Source organism: Hibiscus syriacus, unplaced genomic scaffold (genome assembly GCF_006381635.1).
Source record: "Hibiscus syriacus cultivar Baekdansim isolate YM2019G1 unplaced genomic scaffold, ASM638163v2 tig00117005_pilon, whole genome shotgun sequence".
NCBI classification, from domain to species: domain Eukaryota; kingdom Viridiplantae; phylum Streptophyta; class Magnoliopsida; order Malvales; family Malvaceae; genus Hibiscus; species Hibiscus syriacus.
In genome coordinates this window covers 799,357-811,460 of record NW_024063519.1, presented here as the reverse complement: position 1 = coordinate 811,460, position 12,104 = coordinate 799,357, and the positions used below count along the sequence as shown (strand labels likewise).

The following is a 12,104-nucleotide window of genomic DNA, read 5'->3' as shown; positions in this document are numbered from 1 at the left end:
TCGGTAATGGCATTACCACCATCAAACAGATCAGATTCTATATCCAGCCTACTCATAGCGTACCCCATTTCATCAACGGCAATCCCACCGGCTATAACAGATATTTTCGTATGAACAATGCATACACATATCTTCACTACAACAAAAATGTTCTACAGCGGCGTTTTTAACGGCGTTTTAAGAGTAAACGCCACTAACTTTAAACATATAGCGGCGTTTACATTTCAAACGCCACAAAATGGTAACTTTAGCGGCGTTTTTATACAAACGCCGCTATAGACTCGTACTTTAGTGGTGTTTTTATATAAAACGCCACGATAGAGTAGTACTTTAGCAGCGTTTTTATACAAACGCCGCTATAGACTCGACTTTAGTCGTGTTTTTATACAAAACGCCGCGATAGAGTAATACTTTAGTGGCGTTTTTATACAAACGCCGCTATAGACTCGTACTTTAGTGGCGTTTTTATACAAACGCCGCTATAGACTCGTAATTTTGTGGCGTTTGTGTTTACAAAAGCCGCTATAGACTTGTACTTTAGTGGCGTTTTTATACAAACGCCGCTATAGACTCGTACATTAGTGGTGTTTTTATACAAACGCCACTATAGACTCGTACATTAGTGGCGTTTTTATACAAACGCCGCTAGACTTGTACTTTAGTGGCGTTTGTTTTTTAAAACGCCGCAAGTTTAAAGTTGCTAAATCCGGTGCCTCTTTAACCCTATTTCATTTTCCCCTTCACCTATTTTTCCATTCCCGCTCCCCTTTCTAAAAAAATAAAATGTTTCATCTTCTCTCCTCCCTCTCGACTTTAGACTAGTTTTTGGTTATTTGATTTGTTTCTTGTAACCATGTTTCTTCTCTCCCCTTCACCTATTTTTCCATTCCCGCTGCCCCCTTTCTAAAAAATAAAAATGTTTTGGGGAATGGTCAGGAGCGTTTTTCAGAACGCGTTGCTGATTTTGAGCAATATGGATTGGTATCTCAGGCAACATCATAGATTTTGTGGAAGTCTATTAGAAATGGCAGGGGCAGTGAGAGCACCGGGTGCCTTTTCCATAACTCCACACAAAGTTTCAGTGTGTATTTTGGTTCATAGTTATGTTTTTTCTTCTCAAATTTCCGTCTCTTTCCCTTTCTCCTCTGTTTCTCAGCACAGCTTGGGGTGCTATCTTGATTTCAGTGACCTTGATTATTCTGTTCGGTGAGGTGAGTATCCACCTTGGCTTATTTTATTTGAAGCGTTTTTAACTCGGTAGAGCTAGAAATCCTTGTTAAACACTGATTAGTTGTGATATGAAAATTTTGATATGTTACTCGGATATTATTTGCTAAACTTTTGGCTGAGCAGCTTTTTCCCAGAAGGTTGCAACCGTTGGTTTATAAAATTGTTTTCCGACCATTATGGCTTTAGACTTGCTCTTAGAAAGTGAAATTACTTATAGCTGTAAAAAAAGGAATCAAGTTCTTTGAATGCCCTAAATCCTAATTGCAATTTAACTGTTTGTGCAGATAATACCACAATCTGTTTGTTCTCGATATGGTTTGTCAATTGGTGTAAAGGTAGCTCCATTCGTTCGAGTTCTTGTTTGGATATGTTTTCCTGTTGCCTACCCAATAAGCAAGGTGATGAACGTTGCTAGTAATGCTTTTATGACAGTGAGAAAGACAACCAAGCATGTAATTCCTGCAGATTGCTCTTGTGGCTGACCTTCTCTGTTTTTTTCCAGCTGTTAGACTTTCTGTTGGGTCATGGACATATAGCACTTTTTTGAAGAGCCGAGTTGAAAACCCTAGTAGATTTGCATGGAAACGAGGTTTGCATCCAAGCTTTTCCCTATAGTTGTTTAATTTGCTTGTTTCTATAACTAGTTATTATCTTGGTTGTTTTTGTTTATCAAATCAATATTTGTTTTTGACCATTAATTAATCACTGTTGTACATTCTAACTTCTCTCATTTTGAATTATAAAATTCTTGATGTGTCTTTGCCTTTTGAAGTGCAATGCCTTCTTTCATTCATCATAACTTTATAATTTACGATCCTTTTGTTGGACCTTTATTAGGCTGGTTATATATAGGGGTGTTCAAATTCAATCCGATCTAAAAAAATAACTGAAAACCGATCTAAAAAATTGATAACCGAAAAAAAACCGAAATCGATTTAGTGTGTGTTTTTTTTTTTAAAAAAACCGATCGGTTCGGTTCGGTTTCGGTTTGGAAATCCGAAACCGATCCAAACGAACCGAACTGATATATATTACAAATAAGTATGAACGACACCGTTTTAACTTTCAAGTTCAAACCCTAGCCCACTTTAGAGTTTAGACTTCACCCTTCTCAGCTTCTTTTCAATGTTCTCTTCTCACAAGCCAAACTAGAGACTAGTAAGTTAGTCTTCTCATCGAAATATTCTTTCTCTCCATTTTGATTATCATCTAACCATTCAAGAGCTTTTTTCAACGTGTTTTATGGCAGTAACAAGATAGAGAGAAGACAACTACTGTCGTGACAATTACAAGTGCTGAAACAACTTTGCCTCCGCATCATCCTCGGCTCACAGCTCAGTTTAATGTGAGTTTTTTTGTGTCATTTTCTATTTGGGTTTTGTGTGAAATTGATGAGGAATATTATTACCTGTTGGCTGTTGCTCGTTGCGGGCTAAGCACTTGCGAACGATCTCACCTTCGAGGGCACGTCGTTCTTCGAGAGTGAGCCATTCGTAGTACTGGGCGAGACGGGTCTACCCTTGCTTGTTCACCATTAATATGAATCTGATTCCCATCTCTTTCGTTCTTTCTTTCCTTGCTTCTTCCTGGATCTGAATCTTTATTTTCTTAATGCAAAATTTGTTGAAAATTTATTCAGTTTGAACTAGCCGAAGGTTGTATGATCCTTACTGCAATTAAGTGATGTACAACACAAACAAAAATTTAAGCTTTTCTTACTGATTGTACAAAATAGTGATCAACTTGTAACATCCATTGGCAGTGCATTACTTCAGAGTTTTCAGAAATTAAAAGAAAGGAGCTTCTCAACGGAGAAAACCTTGTTTGGATAGAGTCGAAAGTCGAAACCAAGCAAAATTAAGATGTAAATCTTAATCTAAACACATGCACGTTCCCACCGAAAACTAAAAACCAAGGACCCCCCAATGAACTCATGTTACTTTATTTTTAGAGTTTTTTAGGCTGTGAACTGTGAATGCATATACCCTTAATAATTCCATGTGGGTTAAAATATAGCCAATTGTTAAAAATGATGTGCCTCTTTGGTGAAATTTCAAGTGGTTCAGGGACCACATTTCTTAATGCTTTCGGAAAAACTTTTCATACTTAAAAATAAGCTTTTCAAACTAGAATTAATAGTAATACTCGGTTTTAGTTGAGATTAATGTTCTGATAGTTTGCTTGATTTGTAGCTTAGACCAAAGTAGAATTAGTATATATGATGGCTTGGATAAAATAAAAGGAGCTGATAAGTGAATATACGGCTCCAAAATCATGTCTTCTTTGTATGTTTTTCTTGAGTTGAACTGTACCGGCTTCTGGGACCTAATTTGATTTTCTTTTGATTGTATAGAAAAATCGCAGACAAGGTGTGATTGAACTCAGCTAAAGCTGTGATTGAACTACCAAAAAAGAAGTCCTCATCTTCACGGAAGAAGAATGGAAGAGAACAAAGGGATGTGCAACAACAAGGTGAGAGGCCTCCAGAATGCAAGCAGCAGTAGATTTTAATTGCTGGAGTGCATATATGTGTGGCAGTGTTAACACCCCCTGGAAGGGGGCATCAGAGTTTGCAGTTTTGTTGGTTCTTTATTTTTACATTTTTCATGTCATACTATGAATGATTGGTTTGGGGAATCCATGTTTCTCCTATTTTTCCCTTGGTATGGTTTGTTTGGTATGATAGGACCCTGGTCTGGTAGATGAGTTGTGTTGAGAATATTTTTACGTGTATGTTCATTTGAAATGTCGAACACGTCTGCCTTAGCATTCTATTATTGTGATAGTTTGTTACCAGTTATTTTATGGCCCGTCTTACTATAATTATTTATTACATCAAAAAAAATAGTATCACTATCATCAATTTCCTAATTTTTCTTCTTTTTTATATATTGATGCAGGCTCAAAACTATGTCAGTGGTGATATAATGGAAGCTACAAATGTGCAGTCTAGCAAATCAACTAATGAAGTACCTAACTTGGAAGAGGCACATGATGAAAACAAAGAGGGTGGCTCTAAAGTTGAAAAGGATAAAAGGAAAAGGAAAGCTGTGGATGAACCCACATCCACGAATCCTGAGCCTAGTGATGAAGGTAACAAAAAATATCGTAGGAATACTAGATCATGGGCTTGGGATCATTTTTCTAAAGATCTATCCTGTAGCACAAAAAGTAGAGCTTCTTGTAATTGGTGTGCAAAGTCTTATGCATGCGATTCTCACAAAAATGGTACAAGTAATATGATAAACCATTTGTTGCATATTTGTAAAAAGTTTCCCAAAGAGACTCGTGATTCTCATCAAAAAACTCTTTCCTTTCAACAATTGAAAAAAGAAGATGGGCAGGGAAGTAGCAGTGTTTTGACTAGTGTTCATTTTGATGTTGATGCATGTAGACAAGCACTAGCTAGAATGATAATTGTGGATGAATTGCCTTTCAAGTTTGTTGAGGGGGAGGGATTTCGTTACTTTATGAGTATTGTGCAACCTAAGCTACCAATTCCAGGGAGGATTTCAGCTGCTAGGGATTGTTGGAGTCTTTACATAAGTGAGAAACAAAAATTGAAAAGTTTGTTTAATCACACACATCAAGGAGTATCTCTCACAACTGATTGTTGGACTTCTGTTCAAAATCTGAATTATCTTTGTCTCACTGCACATTTTATTGATGAAAATTGGAAGTTGCATAAGAGAATTATTAGTTTTTGTCCAATTAAAAATCATAAGGGAGAGACAATTGGTAGAAAAATTGAAAAATGCTTAGAGAGTTGGCAAATAGGTAAAGTTTGTACCATTACAGTTGACAATGCTAGCTCTAATGATGTTGCAATCTCTTATTTGAAAAGTAGAATGGAGGATTGGAATACATATCCTCTAAAGGGAGAACATATGCATGTTAGGTGTTGTGCTCATATCTTGAATCTTGTGGTTCAAGATGGATTGAAAGAGTGGAATTATTCAATTATTAAAATTAGAAATGTAGTTAGATATGTACGTGCATCTCCTGGTCGCATGGATAAGTTTAGACGTTGCATTAAGGAAGCTAGGCTACTTGATAAAAGTATTGTGCAATTAGATGTGCCTACTAGGTGGAACTCCACCTACTTGATGCTTGAAAGTGCTTTAAAGTTCCAAAAGGCGTTTAAGAGATTGGGAGAAAAATGTGTTGAGTATGTGATGTTGCAAGGTGATATTCCAAATAATGAAGATTGGGAAACTGCAAGATGCCTTGTTAAATTCTTGAAGATTTTTTTGATATAACTGAAAAAGTTTCAGGTACGAAATATGTTACCTCTTCCCAATATTTCAATGAACATGTTTTGGCTTTGATTACATTCAAAAAAATGAGAGATAGTGGTGATCTAATTCTTGGAATGATGGCTGAAAAAATGAAAGTTAAATATGATAAGTATTGGGGGAATGTGAAAAATATGAATATGCTGATTTTTGTTGCTGCGGTGCTTGATCATCGTAATAAGTTTCGCTTTGTTGAGTGGGGAATGAATAAGATTTATGAGAAAGATATTGCTGAATTTATGAGTCAAAAGGTGAAAGAGGAATTGCATGAAATGTTTGAGAAGTATAGGTTTTTTGCTAATCAAGGGCAGCTTGAAACTTGTGTTCAATCATCTAATGAAAAAAGAACGATAAACATTGATTCAATTGATGATGAACTTGCTGTTGAGTTTGAAAAAGACATGGATCTTCATGAGAATTTGAATAAAAATGAAGTAGACTTGTATCTCATGGAGGCATTGGAGAAGAAAAGCAATCCTAATTTTGACATTTTGAATTGGTGGAAAGTGAACTCTACCAAATATCCCATTCTTGGTCAATTAGCTAGAGATGTTTTGGCCATACCTGTGTCTACTGTTGCTTCAGAGTCCACTTTTAGCACATGAGGTAGAGTGCTTAACTGTTATAGAAGCTCTCTTACACCAAAGACCGTTGAGGCTTTGATTTGCACCCAAACTTGGTGTCGATCCTCCCCAATATCAACTGATGTTGAAGAGCTCGTGGAGGATTTAGAAAAGCTTGAGCTTGGTATTTTTATTATATCTCATATTAGTGTATTTGTTTTTCACTTATCATACTAATTGGTTATATTTTGAATATTTGTAGATCTTGTCCCAATCCCGCAATTAAATGAAGAGCAATCTGATGCGGAGTCTGATTAGTTGTTGATTTGGTATAATATTTTTAATTGGTTGTTTTTCTTAATAATAGTTATATTGATTATTATTTTTAATTGGATGCTTTTCTTTAAACTTGCAGGACTTTGGATCATGTTGTTTGGAGCTATTTAGGATCATGTTACTGTTTGGAGTTGTTGTTGTTTGTAACTATTTTTTGATCATGTTGCTGGTTTGAATGTGTTGGCAGTGTTCTGTTCTGGAATGCTTTAAATTTGAACAATTTTACAACTTTTAGTAGTGTATTTAGGGTTTAGAATTTGAACAATTGCACAACTTTTAGTAGTGTATTTGGGGTTTAAAATTTGAACAATGTGCTATTTGAATGAATTTGAGTTGAAACAAAAAACAAAGTCCTTTACAATATAGATGCATACTGAAATTTTGAAGTCTGATTTTTGTTTCATTACATTGAATGTTATGATGTGCGTTTTCAGGTGTTGGTGAATGTTTATAGTACTGGAAATGGAATGCCTAATTGCATAGAAGGAAACCTTTTATGCATATTTAATTATGTTCCATAGAAATGATCTGTTTTTATTACTGGAATGCCTAATTGCATGTCACGGCATTGAAACATGAGATTTTGGAAAGCAAGGCAGTTAAGGTAAATCTTGTACCATTTGTTTTGGGATTATATAATTTTGAAAAATTAGAATCCAAAAACCGCACAAATCCAAACCGAATCAAACCACACTTAATTGGATCGGATCGGATCGGATTTTTTTTTAGAAACATCCAAACCGATCCAAACCGCAAATATTTATACTTTCGGATCGGATGAATTTTTAACCAAAAACCGATCCAAACCGACCGCGAACACCCCTAGTTATATATTATTTAATAATTTTGTTTATAAATTTTGGGCACTCCACAACAATATATTTAATTTTTTTAATTATTTGACATTAAACACTCGTATTTATGAAACCTACATTGTTTAAACTTTGGATCTCAAAGGATAACAACCTTAATTTAAGTAAAACAATTTATTCATATTTTATAAAAATTAAAATTTCATTTTTTTAGATCATCATATTGATTTTCTATAAAATATTTATAATTATTTTAATTATAAAGTGCATACATTGTGATATATTTAATTATTAATATATTATCATCTTTATGTTATTATTAATAATATTTATCTTTTATAATTAATAAATATAATGAAATTTATTTAAAAATCTTTTAATTTTTTATAAGGTTACAATTTATAAACCAATGTTTTTTATATAAATTACAATTTAGTATTTAAACTATCAATTTTGCTTCATTTTAGTATCTAAACTTTCATTTGTTTCAAAACCATACATAACCTTTACTTTTTGTTTCTCTAAAAACTATGGCACTGCATTTTTATAGGTAAATTATATGATTCATTGCTCAACTATCTTCTTACTCCTATTTTGGTCATTAAAGTTTAAATTTTTTTTAATTTATCTAGTAAACATTTAAATTGCTCTTATTTTAATTGCTATAATATGCTTTATTAATAATTTTTGTGACATGACCTTTTTATTTTTATTTTATTAATATATATTAAAATAAAAAATAAATTTGAAAGCTAGAGTGATTAAATTATGAGTAATTTGAAAAAAATAAATAATTAAATTAAAAAAAAAGTAAACTTTAGTGACCAAAATAGGAGTGAGTAGATAGTTAAGTGATGAATGATGTAATTTAACCATAAAAAAGAAGTCACATACAACTCATCCGTTAAGTTTTTAATGACAATGTACTAAAACGGAAAAAAAGTAAATGTTAAGTATGATTTTGAAACAAATGAAAGTTTAAGTACTAAAGCGAAATAAAATTGATAGTTTAGTTACTAATGTATAGTTTACCTAATTTTAATATAATCTTCCTCGAACTCGATTTGCATTTATGAATCATTGGGGTCAATGAATATCATTTGAAGTTCTTGATTGGGGATCTACTCCCCTAAAAACAAAGCGCAAATGGCAGTTGAAAATTGTGTCGGCTCAATAAACCTTCCATGGAATGTTATTTTCCGTGACATTCCATGGAAATTAAAAGATTTAAGGTCATGTCCATTTTATTATTACATTGCATGCATTTGGGGTAATGTCATTTTCTTTCAGAGTCCTTCGTCTTGATTATTGCATGTTGCGGTTTAAGAGGGAGTGTCCGATTAAAGAAAAATTTCTCATGGACTTTTCAGGATGGTTTTTTATCTCGGGTTCACTCTTTACCTCTTTTGTAGTACTGCTAAACTTTTTACAATATATTAAACAATATAAAAATAAAATATAAAATATAAAGAATCAAATATATCCTAAAGAACCTAATAAATGATCTCAGTAATAAAAATAAATATTTTTTCCTCTTAAATGATTTGAATTCGAGTAGAATAACATGTACATGTGCATGAATTTAACTAAATCTTAAAAACCACAAATGTTTCAAACTTACGAGAAACAAATTAAAGCAACAATTTCAAAAAGCAAAGGGGGTCCCACTGGAGAAGAACCTTTTCTAGTTCCCCAAATAACCTGCACTGTAACAATGATGCTGCAATATGTTTTTAAATGCAATTCTCAATAAACGTAAAAAAAAAAACAAAACGGGTAATGAGCAAAACACGTTGTACAAGACAAAGGAGGGTGGTTGTGTGTTACCAGGACGTCAAAGTCCAAGGTTGCTAAAAGTCATACCCAAGTAGGTTTAACTATGATGGCTGGCAATATCAGATTAGCTACCATCCACTTTTCTGCTCATCTTAGACTCTAAATTTATCCTGTATCCAATCCCAATGGGTGATTTGATACGTGTGTTTGACGAAGAATGTTTTTTTCTGAAGCCGAAGATGGATGCATGTTTGAGGTTAACTGCTAGGCCGTCATTCCCGCGAAAAATTAATCTGGTTCACCACGTCATCCGCAGTATTAACTAATAATGTTCATCTATCTTAAGGTAACTTTTAAATAATTATCTATTCTTTTTTTACATATAATAAATAGGTGAAGATTTATCTTAAAAAAATAAAATGAATGAATATTATTGGTTGAGATCACATATTAAATCATAAGTCAAGTTCATCTAATAATTTTTCCACTACCAAACCCAATATCTACAACATTTGCTGTTGGAATCTACCCATATCCATGTGAAACCCAAACATTCATTGAACACACAGCTCATGAATTATATACATCTCACAATAAAACTTTTGAAAGTTTTCACTTTTTTGGATTTTCATTTCGTGTAGTATAAAATAATAAATTTAATTAATACAAAAAATCTATTTCAATGTTATTATAAGTTTATGTAATTAAAATATTTTATTATTATAAACTACAATTTTAATAATATATATTATTTTTCTAATGCAAATTCAATAATATAATGAATTATAAAAAATATTCTGATTAGTTTAAAATTTCTCTAAATTTATTTTTATACAGATTATAGGCATGCGAAGGCTTTTATTAACATTTAAACTCATAAGCTAATGTATTGGGATGTGGTAATTAAGATAATTTTATCAAAGTCCAAAATTTGATTGGGGTGGTTTGTTTATTCCCATTCCAAAGTTTGATGACCTCGTATCATTTGGGAGGGAATAATTATTTGTTGGGACATAACATGACGGAGAAAGAAAGGTTGCCTTGATGCTTAAGCAAAACCTTATTTCCACTAATCAAAAGTGATTAAGGAGCCTCCATTCTCAGTGTTTTTGCCCGACATCATGTTCATAATTTTAAGGAAAAATTATGATACGATAAGATTGCTTTGCATGCCTTGTACCACTACTTTCTTAACTCAATTCTTGACACATCACTGTCCATACATATTCTTTGAATTAATTATATGTCAATTTAGATTAGATTTCCCCCCCAAATTAGATCAGATAATGTATTAACATACATGATACATATGCTTCCAGCTAACATGATCCGTTATCCCAATTGTAATGCTTTTTTTTTTTCTTATCATCATCCACCTTTCTCTAAGTGTTTGTTTGTTTATGTTTGCGTGATCATTCTGTCTCGTTTTTTTTTGTTCTCTATTTGGAACTCGTGTGATACACCGTCCACGCAACGCAACGAATATATACGTACAATTTTTCAGTTGTATTCACGGTGCAAAGGAAGGGTTAAAAGGGAGAGGGGAAAAACAAGTTGAACGAATGGTAGCTAACAAATGGGGACTATCTTTAATCATTGTTGCTGACCGCCCTCAATCACTCTTTTTTGAACTGCAACTTTGATGTTTTATGTATACTCTTTTTTCTCTTTCTTTCATTGGAGATTGCAAAGCATGGAGGGAAGTGCAGGGTTTATTTATGTAATGAGAGTATGTGTTTGACTTAATACATTATTTAGTTGATTTGTAATCTCAACTACTAGTCGATTTCGTTGGATAATGTGTTAGGTCTTTTAAACAAGACTAAATATTCAAATACTGATATTGTGAATGAAAAAAATAAGTATTAAATGAAATTAACTATGATAGATGGGGAGATTGATATGAAAGAAAATAAGTGACTTCTGTTAAATTTAAAAATTTTAATCACAGTCGTTAGACTAGTTCATCTAACGCTTTAAAAAATGTGTACAACTTAAACTGTTTAAATGGATGATAACTCAAATTGATATATTAATATTTAGCGCATATATATATATATAATTTTATAGACGCATAAAGTATTTTAATATTTTGCTTATGTTGTATAATGTTTCTAAAAATTGGTATATTTATTTGACGTGCAATCCAACAAATCACTTTCATCCAATTCATCTTTTCTAATTGTTGAAGCAAAGTATATTTTGGTTGATTTTTTTTCTTTTCTTTTCAAAATGTTTTCCCTATAAAAATGAGATTTTTTTACAAAAAATATTTATGGGTACTTAGGAAGTGCAAAAGGGCCACAATTCCATCAAAGTTCCTCATTTCCTTTTTGTTGTTGGAATAAAGAAGAAAAGACATATCTAAGAAGCTCCTTTATTCTTTTATATGAAAAGCATACAACAATGGGGGCCTTGTTTAACCTTTATTGCATTGCCCTGGTTGGTACATGAAAAACATAAGCATGGCCAACAAGAAAAATCATACCCGTCAAAGAGTGGCAGAAAAATGACCTATTACATACTCAAAACAAACATATGTTGTTCAATCTAAGAATGGCTTCTTACTCATCTCTTCTTTTCCTTTGGAGGTCGTAAATAGAGTCCCATGACAATCTACAAGGATATGTTTTTTCCCCTTGATAGATAGGCCTCGAGAACCTCAAGTTCTTAGCTTGGATAAATTTCGTGAACCATTGGGTTTCAAATTCAGTCCATATAATAATCAACAACAGCTGCTTGTTGTATCTCAGAAGGGTTTAGTCCACAAACCAAGCCTGTTTAGGTTTGTGCCCATATTTAATGTTACACTTCTCATATTGCAGACCAAAATTCAAGGTCTTCCTCATATATTTTAATGTATTTTATCTTCACTCATTATTATATGTCGTTTTTGTAATTATAAATTATTAGCAAGGAAATAAAAAATAGCTCTCTTCTCTTTTGTATGCGTGCATGTAGAAAGTAAGCATTATTAAACATTGAAGAATATGTTGGCCGTAAAAAAAAACACACACACACATTGAAGCATATGAAGCCATGCTCCTATATATATACTATAGTCCTTACTTGCAATAAATGGTGCTTTATTA

At 32.7% G+C, this 12,104-nt stretch overlaps 1 pseudogene; it reads left to right on the top strand.

Moving 5' to 3' along the window:
* Positions 1-1,024: 1,024 nt before the first annotated feature.
* On the top strand, positions 1,025-6,406 carry LOC120195032 (annotated as a pseudogene).
* Positions 6,407-12,104: the final 5,698 nt, after the last annotated feature.